Below are 11,184 nucleotides of genomic sequence, written 5' to 3'. Positions count from 1 at the left end.
TCAGATAGAAATTCCAGGGCAACTGGGTAGCAGTGTGTTCCTATTTCGTCTACAATCTATCTGTCTGTCTGTCTGTCTGTCTGTCTCTATGTATGCTGCAGTCATCAAAAACAATGGTTATGCAATCAATTACTAACTGCTGTGTGTGTCATGTGGCTAGAAGAGACAGAAAAGAAAACATGGAATGCCTAAAAGCACTGTTTTTGGCAGTACAATGCCATAGCAATTGATGTGAGAACTGAAGTGATTTTGGTTATTATCAAGAAAACCATGGAAAATGGCTAGATATCAGCTCTCAAATTAAACTCTTATCAGCTATTTTTGTTGTTATCATTATATTTGTTCAAACAAATGTTCCCCTAGTGTCATTTTAACATATATATATATATATATATATATATATATATATATATATATATATATATATATATATATATCATTGCCCTTCGCTCTGAGGATTCAGAGGTCTTTTAGTTATCCCAGAAATTTCTAGAGTTAGATCAAGAGGTAGGTGTTTCAGTTTCCTGGCACCTTTATTTTGGAATCATCTTCCAGCCTCGGTGAGGGGGGCAGACACAGTTAGTTTATTTAGGAGGAGACTTAAGACTTTCCTTTTTCTTAAAGCGTATAGTTAGATTCCATCCACTGTCAGTTAAGCTGCTGTAGGCTTACGCCGTGGAGGGAGATCTTTCGCTCCCGTTACAGGGATCGTTGCTCTGTGCAGGCGGAGCCTCTATCACTCTCCTCGCCCAATCAATCTTTGACTCCGCCTACCCTGTCCAAACTAGCTCTCATTATGCTTTGTACAGTATGCTCGATATGCATGATACTGCAGCAGTCTCTGTGTCCCCGGCAGGTGATGACCACTGCGCCAGGAGCTGGATTGTGCTGTCCTGGGGGTCTTGCTGTCATCGCTTCATCCCACCACCACGCTTAGGACCTGGACTTGTCCTATCGGCAGATTGTCCATTGAGATAGGCTCTTGCCTTCCAAAGCATGGACACTTACACTCCACATGGACAGCAGCCTTGAATTAGTTCCTATTCTTTGTGTTTATATCCGTTTTGCCTGGTTGGTGTATCTGTTTTTCACTCTGTCCTGTCTGCCACCCTGGCTCACTCTGCTCCTTTCTCTCTTTCTCTGTCTCTCCTCTATCTTTCTACTTCACCCCAACTACTCATAGGCAGATGATGGCCCTCTGGAGTCTGCCCTAGGTTTCTTCCCACAGGGGAGTTTTTCCCAGCCACTGTCGCATCTTGCTTGCTCCGGGGGCCCGGTTGGTTCTCTCTGATTGTATAACGCGCTTTGAGACGCCTTTGGTTGTGATTTAGCGCTGTACAAATAAAAGTTTATTATTATTATTATTATTATTATTATTATTATTATTATTATTATTGTGCTGCCATGAAGCAGCCTGAATGGTGTGCCAGGAGAGCTGTCTTGCATCACAGTATCCTGTACTTACACCGGCACTTTCAAGATGCTATGTTGCGAGAGGGATGTCTTGGAAGCAGCCATGCTATCCCTGGGTGAAGTCCGTCCGTGGGAAGAGATTGGCAGGTGAGTTGACGCGAACCTAAAAGTTAATGTTTCTTGCTGTAACTTCAGTCTAGAAGTAGCTGTTAGTCAGTTAACGCCAGTTGATATCATCAAATATCTCGTCATCGGTTTGAATAAACTGCCCAGTTCATTTACATTACATTAGCAAAACGTTAGCGGGCTACAGTTGCATGCTAATGTTTTGAACTTTGGGTTAACTTACTAGGATTTGACTTATTTTTTCCCCCTTGACTTCAACTATTCATACGTTACTGTCATTCCCAAGATAAGTGCTTATATTTAGAAATACAACTGAGCATTACGAATGGTGCTTTTAACTTGCAATGCTGACGGGTGTATATTGCAGTTAGTAACAACGTGTTTAAATACGTTTAAGGGACTGAAATACAAGAAATAGATTATAGATAAGGCACGTGTTTTTATTATTATCATTATTATTATTATTATTATTATTATGTCCTACATTATTACTTGTTTAAGCCACTTCCCCCCACTTGTTCAGGTTCACTGCGACCAGATAATTCACACGTTTGGCTAGAGAACACCCAGGGAGGTTGCACAGGATGCCTGTTCCAGCCTGCATGGTGGCCTCCATTAGAACTTCAACTGCTTTTTAATCTCCTTAATTCTACAGCTTTGAATATTATGGCTTTCAATGTTGGTTTATATTAAAGGAGCTACTGTTTTGTTTTGTCACAATCAGCAGAGAAAAGTCAGTCAGTATTCACACATGTTTTAATAATACAGATTAATTGACTGATGGTTGTGTTGTGATTTCCAGGGAGCTTCATGGGGCAGCGCTAGTCTAATGCTGGGCCAAGGTGGTGTGTTTTCTGTGTTTTGTGCTGAACTGGTAGATGCATCCTCGACCCCCTGCAACATGCTGGACACAAAGTCCATCCTGAAGGTAAAGTCTTTCTTGGCCATCCTTGCTGTCACCAGCAAGGGTGGCTCCTGCACCTTTGGAATACTACTTGGCATGTTTTGAGTCTACCCTCTCAAGTTGCCCTGTCCATAAAGACCAAAAGTTATGAACATTTCATATCACAATTACGACAAAATGTCATGCTCATATTTTTTCCTGTTGAATTATTATTTTGTGTCTAAAAGTGGTGAGGCGCTCACTAAAAACATCACTTTCATTTGTGTTTGCATAAACATTTAAAATCGGATGAAGCAGGAAAATATTTACCGCGCTGTGCTTATCACAGCAACATAATCATTTTCAAATAAGTAAAATTTGATGACCTCACCTCTTCTGGAGTGTAATGGCAATTTTTCCATCAGGTCATCATCTAATCACATGTCCGCTTGTGGACGTTGCTTATGTGGTGACAATAAAAGAAACATGCTTAACACATTTCTGCCTTTTATTTCCATTTTTCACATAGGTTGATGAATCACAACATGCCGGTGGGACTAAAGACAAAAAGCCACAGAGGGAGAGCTGCAGGGTGGAGACTGGCAGACAACCATCTCCCTGAACTGCTCAGCTGATCACTCCCATCTTGTTTCATACAGTTCCCTAAATATGTCTGTTGTCTCCAATTTGTGCTTTTGAGGTGTTATTCCCATCTTTTAATCACAATATTTGAAGAAGAAGAAGAAGAAGAAGAAGAAGAAGAAGAAGAAGACCTTTATTGATCCCACAATGGGGAAATTTGCATAATTACAGCAACAACAAAAAAGAAAAAAGAAATTGGCTACAGTGCAAAAGGTCAAGAATTATATTAACTGAAGATATAGACAAAAATAAAATATTTGTAAATACGTACAGAAAAAAGGCAAGATAAAAAAAGCAAGATATTTACATAAGCCTCTGTTCCACTAAAATTAGCGATATATATATATATGTAACCGGGTGGTAAACACTTGGGTCTTCTTTTTATTTTATTATGTGTTGTGGATAGCTGCCACCAGGCGGCAGTCTACCGTTCGGCGGGTGTTGCAGAGTTCTTTTGTTCTGTGTTTTTTTGAGATGCGTGAGCAAGAAAAAGAGACGAGAGTTCGGTCCTGAATGTTAAAAGTTGTGCCATGTGTTCACGGAGTCGTGACAGTAAAGCAAAGCCAGTAAAGCAAAGCAGTAAAGCAAAGCAATATGGTCATCACGAGGTGAGGTGAAACGTTTAATGTGAATGTATAGGTTTCCGTGTGTATGAGTGAGTGTGCGTTAGCCCGTGTATAAATGCTAAGAACGGCTAATCGTGGGAGCTAAGCGTGACTCTAAGTTTTTGATATCTTAGTTAAAGGTGACTGTGTCGAGTAGATGAAGCATCTCCACAAGTGACTGTAATCCATCCAGTGTAAGTCAATTTTCTTGTATTATTTATGGAAACGCGTTTGATTCTGCACTGTGTGAGGGGATTGGATTTTGATGGTCTTTTCTTTATGTTTGTCACTCTCCAGCCACTGCCGTATTTTTTTGGTTTGTTGTATTTTTTTTTCTTTTTCTTCTGTGTACTTTTATGACCCTAAGAGGAGGCATTTTCTTTTGGTTGCCATTAAAATATCAAAGACACACCTGTCCCCTGATTTTTTGTTGTACGCCGGTGAATGCAGTTTTTGCCGGCTACACATTTTTGGTAGCAGGAGTGGGGTGGTGTGCAGCAAACATTTTTTCCTTTATTCGTTTTTTTTTGCAACAAGTGTTTTATCCAGCTAGTTTGAAAATACGGCAGTGGTGAAGATTTCAGGAGCCAGTGTACCACCTTGAGGAGGAGTTTCATTGGATTCTGCTGGTGGCGCCTGAGAGTTGCTGTTTTTCCTGGGATAGAGACTACGCTACAGAAGAATCCAGCATCGTCTGGGAGAGTTACAGCAGGAACTTCAACTGGGCATCGAGATAGACTCTTCACACAATATCCTTGAAATCAGACTTGAAATCAAACATTTCTCATTTGTATTGGAGTGCAGTTGTTGTTTTACTTTCCTTTTCTTTTTTTCATGATGTCTAATGATTCGGGTGATGAGGGCACTTCAGGTAATGCAAATGCTCAGGGTGATCAAAGCATGGGTGGGGCCACGGGCATTTATGGTGACTTTACAGCTGAAATGCAAGCGCAAATGCAAGAACTCACCAGGTTGCGCGATGAGCTCATCAGACTGAATGATGAAGCAAGAGCTCGAAGTGCTCCCACACGTTCTTACATTTATGTACCAAGAGAACGTCAAGTTTAAGTACTTAGCGGCGAATGTAGTCAAGACTGGAGGTCGGTGGAGGAGTTCATTGATGAAGTGGAGAGGGTGTTAAGGTCCAGAGAGCAATCTCCAGAAGAGCAATGTGACTACATACTGTCGTTGTTACGTGGTCCCGCTTTGGATGAGGTGCGACTATGTATGGGAGGGCAGTCAGTGGGGCCAGATTGTTTGTTTTCTTACTTGAGAAACACTTTTGGTGAAAAGCGCAATTCAACACAACTTTTACAGACTTTCTATAACCGTAAACAGGCAGATGGCGAAGATTTACGCGACTACTCCCATGCTCTTTTCCCAGATTATGAGCTCAATACTGAAACAATCATCTGATGTAATACCAAATGAGAAGACGGTGCTCAGGGAACAGTTTATCAAGGGTTTAAGGGAGACAGCTCTACGCCGTGAGCTTCGGAAGCTGGTAAGAGAAAAATTTGATTCCAGCCTCTTACATGTTAGAAGTGAGGCCTTGCTATGGGAAATTGAGGATGGGAAATCTCACCGTTCCAGAGTAGTTAGGAGTAACCATGTTACATCTGAGGTTTCGGTTACCCAGTGTTCTATGAAGTCCGGTAAAGATGACGAAACCACCATACTCGACACTGTTCAGAAAGCAGTTGCTCAGCAGGAAAAGCAGTTAGCAGATCTCACCAAAACATTAGCTGACCTAGCATGTGCTGTAAGTGAGCTAAGTAAGCGCAATTCAGATTTCACTTTTCAAGAGCCTAGGCCACGACCAAGGTACCAGCCAAAGTTCACACCAGATGGCCAGCCAATCTGTTTTAATGTCGTGGCGTTGGCCATATTGCAAAAAAGTGTCCGCAGACTGGAATGGGTCCAAGTTCCCCAACCTTGGGCCACTCTGCAGCTCAGGAAAACTTGAGCCCTCGATTGTCTTGAGCCAAGCCTTGGTCAGCACCATATCTGAGAGTTTCTTTAAAGAACACTTGGCAGAGAAGGGGGAAAACATCTGTCCTGCTTTTGAGTGGTTAAAGATCACTGCTGCAAATGGGTTGGAACTGCCTTATATTGGTTATGTAGAGCTTGACGTTGAGGTGATGGGACTGACTATTCCAGAGCGAGGGTTTTTAATTGTCAGAGATTCAGCACACTCCACCTCAGTCCCGGGACTGGTGGGAATGAACATTGTCAAAAAATGCAGAGAGTTAGTGCACCAGGAGTTTGATACCACTATGCAGGGAAGACTCGATTCCGGTTGGAGAGAGGTTTTTCATCACCTTCACTCGGCAGATGTGGTGCAACGACCCTCTTTTGCTAGAGTAGCGGGTAGGGATGTGGTGCATGTCCCTGCTTCATCCCTTGCTACTGTCATGGCCAAGGGGTTTCGATCCACAAATCAGAAAGGTTCTCTGTCGCTGCTGGAGCCTACTGGTCTACCACTGCCAGGAGGGTTGGTTGTTGTGCCAACTTTAGTTTTGTCTGAAGGCCACACTTTTCCTGTCCAAGTGATGAATTTGTCAGATGAAGATGTGTGGTTGAAGTTTGGGACAAAATTGGGTTTACTGACACATGCTGATGGGATTCAAAGTGATGAAACCTGTTAGGTGCAGTTTCAAAGAATTTCAGCTGACACTGAAGAGGTCAGCATTGATAAACGTGCTGAGGCGGCACCAAATGCTCAATCTATTCTCAACCAGCTAAATGTTGGTGGTAACCCAGAACAGAGGAAAAGCTTGCTTCACTGTTGGCTAAACACTCTTTTGTGTTTGCTACAGAGGATGAAGACCTGGGTTTTACAGACAAAGTTCAACATAAGATCCACCTGACAGACGATGTGCCAGTGATGCAGCCATACAGGCGGATACCACCTACCCAGTATGGCGAGGTCAGAGAGTACATCAGCAAGCTGCTGAGGAAAGGCGTCATTAAAGAAAGCACCAGTGCTTACGCTTCGCCCATAGTACTGGTGAGGAAGTCAGACTTCAGGCAGGTCGGGGTGACAGCTTGGGCCAGAGACAGGTTGAAAATGTCTGTGAAGACCTGAGACAGCTGGGGAGCACAGTAGGCCTGGGCGATAAAACGATTACGATAATAATCGCGATTAAAAACTCCACGATAACGATGATAAATGCATGAGCTGTTATATCGATAACCCAACCAATCCCACAGGAGAGAAACAAGCGCGTGCTAAATGAACAGCCAATCCCAGCAGAGAAACAACGGCGTGCTTCCTGCCCTCCACCCGCCTCCTCTTGCTCACAACAACTCAGATGGGAGACACACACAGCCGTCCGCTAAATCTAGTTATAGGAACATGTCGAAATGAGTAGCAACTAGAGAGGAGCAATCAGAAGTCGAGGGAAGTGAAGAAACTGTCGGCTACCTCAGGTCCGACAAAGGACAGGCTAACGCTAAGTGCAAATTATGTCGGAGAACAGTCCCAAGCAAAACGGGAAACACCACGAACCTCATTCAACATCTCAAGAAGTACCACGATAAAGAATGGCATGAAAGCCAGAGTCTACGTTTTCATGCTAGCCTCCCCACAGGTAATGCTAAAAACAACGCACTGCTGCGCCCAGGGGGAGTATGCTGCATGATACTCCCGCTAGCAGTAGCAGTAGCCTAGCTAGCGACAGTGCTAAGCAAACAGTTGCTCGTCAAACAACAATACAGTCAGCCTTTAACGCAGCCACCCCGTACAAAAAAAGAATCGACGCGGTACAGAAACATAACCAGAGCAGCGACGTGCAATATTGTACTGTCTGTCTGTACCTCTTTTTATTTTTGTTTTCATTTTATTTAATCAGTTCAGTACACTACCTCTAAAATGTTTGAGAGATGTTAAAAACAAGACACATAATCCTCAACATTTAAGTTATTTTATTTCAGTACAACTAAGATGTAAAAAATAATACAAACGTCTTGGTTCTGTCGGGTTGTTGTTGAATGTTTTGTATTGTCATACATTCTAACAATAAATATATAAAAATAATCCTTCTGGTTTCTTTGCGGTCCAAGGAGAATACTAATATTAAAACTATTATTGATAAAAAAAAAAAAAAAAAAAAAAAAAAAAAAATTATATCGTGATAATTATCGACATCAAGCAATATAAGAAAACATATCGTGATAAAAAAAATTGCCATATCACCCAGGCCTAATATATATATATATATATATATATATATATATAGTGGTATATATATATATATATATATATATATATATATATATATATATATATATATGTATATATATATGTATATATGTATATATAGTATAGGAAGTATCTGGAAGACAAGATCATTCATCACAGCTTGCATGAGCCTTTGAAAGGTGGCCGGTGCATTACATAAGCCAAACGGCATTCTCACATACTCAAATAACCCAAAGGGTGTAGTAAACGCCGTTTTTGGCCTGTCTTCTTCATGCATCGCCACCTGGTGATACCCACTGGCCAGGTCTATGGTCGAAAAGAACTTTGCCCCCCTCAGTGCATCAAAAGTCTCGTCAATTCTTGGAAGTGGAAAAGCGTTGCGTCTGGTCTTTGCAATGAGTTTCCTATAATCAACACAAAGTCTCAATGGCGGCGCGCGTGAGTGCAGCGGCTCTTGGCTCCCCCCTTTCGTGCTTTCTTTTGTTGACTTCTCTTTTAAACTGGGAATTTTCCTTCGCTGCTACACACTACACTCGTCTTAACTTAATCAACATCGGATTACAGTACAAACTGACCATCTCCAACAACTTCCATCGTACTTTCAACATCCCGGACGAGACAGGAGGCGGAGGGAACGTAAACAAAAGCGGGGCTGCCGAGCTGGGCTAATGGTCAGGCTAAAGAAGCAGCCACTCAAACCTCCGCTGCCGAGCCTCTACCTCTCCAACGTCAGATCCCTGACACACAAGACGGACGATTTGGAACTACAGCTGGTGGGAAATGGCTATGTCCGGGATTGTTGCATTTTATTAATTACAGAAACTTGGCTACACGCCAAGATTCCGGACGCTACTGTGCAGCTAGCGGATCGCATGCTACATCGCGCAGACAGAAACAGCGACTCTGGCAAGAGCAGAGGACGGGGGCTCTGTGTCTACGTGCATGAGGGATGGTGCAACAACAGTACGGTGCTGGTGACACACTGCTGCCCGGACCTGGAGTACATGTCAGTGAGATTCAGACCCTTCTTCTTACCCAGAGAGCTGTCTGTTGTAATAATCACAGCTGTCTACATCCCCCCGGACGCAAATGTAAGCACAGCATTATCTCTGCTCCTATTCACCATCAACAAACACCAACGGGCCCACCATGACGGCGTTCATATCATAGCAGGTGACTTCAACAAGGCAAACCTAAAAACTGTACTTCCAAATTTCCACCAACATGTCAGCTGTCCAACTAGAGGGGAAAACACTCTGGATCATGTTTATTCCAATATCAGACATGCATACAAAGCCACCCCCCTCCCCCATCTGGGACTGTCTGACCACCTCTCCCTGCTTCTCACCCCTGCTTACACCCCTCACTATTGTCAAACAAAGCCCAAGATGAAGATCGTCACCACCTGGCCTGAGGGGGTCCTCCTCCAACTTCAGAACTGCTTCGAGGCCACGCAGTGGAATACCTTTCACCACGAGGACCTGTCCATATTCACAGAGACTGTACTGGATTACATCAAGTTCTGCACTGGAAACGTCACTGTGGATAAGACCATACGAGTGTACCCGAACCAGAAACCTTGGATGACGAGCCAGGTCCGCATGCTCAAGTCTGGTGACAGAGTCCTCTACAGTTCTGCTCGCGCCGACCTGAGGAGAGGCATCAAGGAGGCCAAAACTGCATACAAAACAACAGTGGAGGACCATCTCCGCAGTAACAACCCCCGTCAAGTGTGGCAGGGCATCCAGACCCTCACCAATTACAAGGGCGGTGCCGTGACATCAAGAGACCCTGATGCAGAGCTAGCAGAAGAACTCAACAGCTTCACATGCTTTTGAAGCTCCGGCACGGCCCCCCACCACACCGCTGCAGGCCCCTGCAGTTTCCGTCACCCCCACCCGCATTCACTCTAGAAGTTAAAGAGGTCACGCGGGTACTTCGGTCAGTGGATCAAAGGAAGGCAACCGGTCCAGATGGAGTACCTGGAAAAGTGCTGAAGGCCTGTGCTCTAGGCCTGGGCGATATGGCAATTTTTTTTTTATCACAATATGTTTTCTTATATTGCTCGATAATTATCACGATATGAATTTTTTTATCAATAATAGTTTTAATATTAGTATTCTCCTTGGACCGCAAAGAAACCAGAAGGATTATTTTTATATATTTATTGTTAGAATGTATGACAATACAAAACATTCAACAACAACCCGACAGAACCAAGACGTTTGTATTATTTTTTACATCTTACGTCGTTTATTTAGATGATATTCTGGTGTTTTCTGAGTCTTTTGAACAGCATCTGTGTCAACTTGAGACTGTCCTCCGGAGACTGGCAGACACAGGTCTTAAGTTGAAGCTGCAGAAATGTGCTTTCCTGCAGGACACCGTCAAATAGCTACAGTTTTACTTGAAATGTGCTACATGTGATTAATCGTGAGTTAACTATGGAAAACCTTGCGATTAATCGGATTAATTTTTTTAATCGACTGACAGCTCTAATATATACATATATATACTGTATATATATATATATATATATATATATATATATATATATATATATATATATATATATATGTATACATACACACACATATCACATGTACATTTTCTTCCTCCTGACACTGCCTGCTCTGATATGTATATTCCTAACAGTGTTTCAAAGGGAGCAGAATGTGTTTTGCTCGCTTCACAGCGCAGGACCCACAGAAATCAAAGAAAGAAAGAAAGAAGAAAATAAAAACAAACATCTGTGTTTAGCCTACCGTGGCATGGCTCTGCGGCCAATGCATCCCATTTTCTCTTTGTGCTGCCCATACTTTCAAAGTTTGTCTGAGGCAGAATGGTTGGATGACTGATGGCGTCCATTAGCTGAACATATGTGCCACTGGCACATATATATATATATATATGTATATGTACATATATATACACGTATATATGTATATACATATATATTTGTATATATATATATATATATATATATATATATATATATATATATATATATATATATATGTATATGTATATATATATACACGTATATATGTATATACATATATATATATATATACTTATATATGTATATATACATATATATGTGTGTGTGTGTGTATATATATATATATATATATATATATATATATATATATATATATATATATATATATATACACATATATATATATATATATATATATACATGTGTGTATGTATGTATGTTTGTATGTTATGATACGAGGATGAACATTTAAAAAGTAGGGCTGGCTCACAAATACAGTTTACAACCTGTGACCACACTGCAGCTGATT

Source organism: Nelusetta ayraudi, unplaced genomic scaffold (assembly GCF_046127955.1).
Source record: "Nelusetta ayraudi isolate G7.1 ecotype Tasmania unplaced genomic scaffold, CSIRO-AGI_Nayr_v1 ptg000042l, whole genome shotgun sequence".
NCBI lineage: Eukaryota > Metazoa > Chordata > Actinopteri > Tetraodontiformes > Monacanthidae > Nelusetta > Nelusetta ayraudi.
This window is presented reverse-complemented; position numbering follows the sequence as displayed.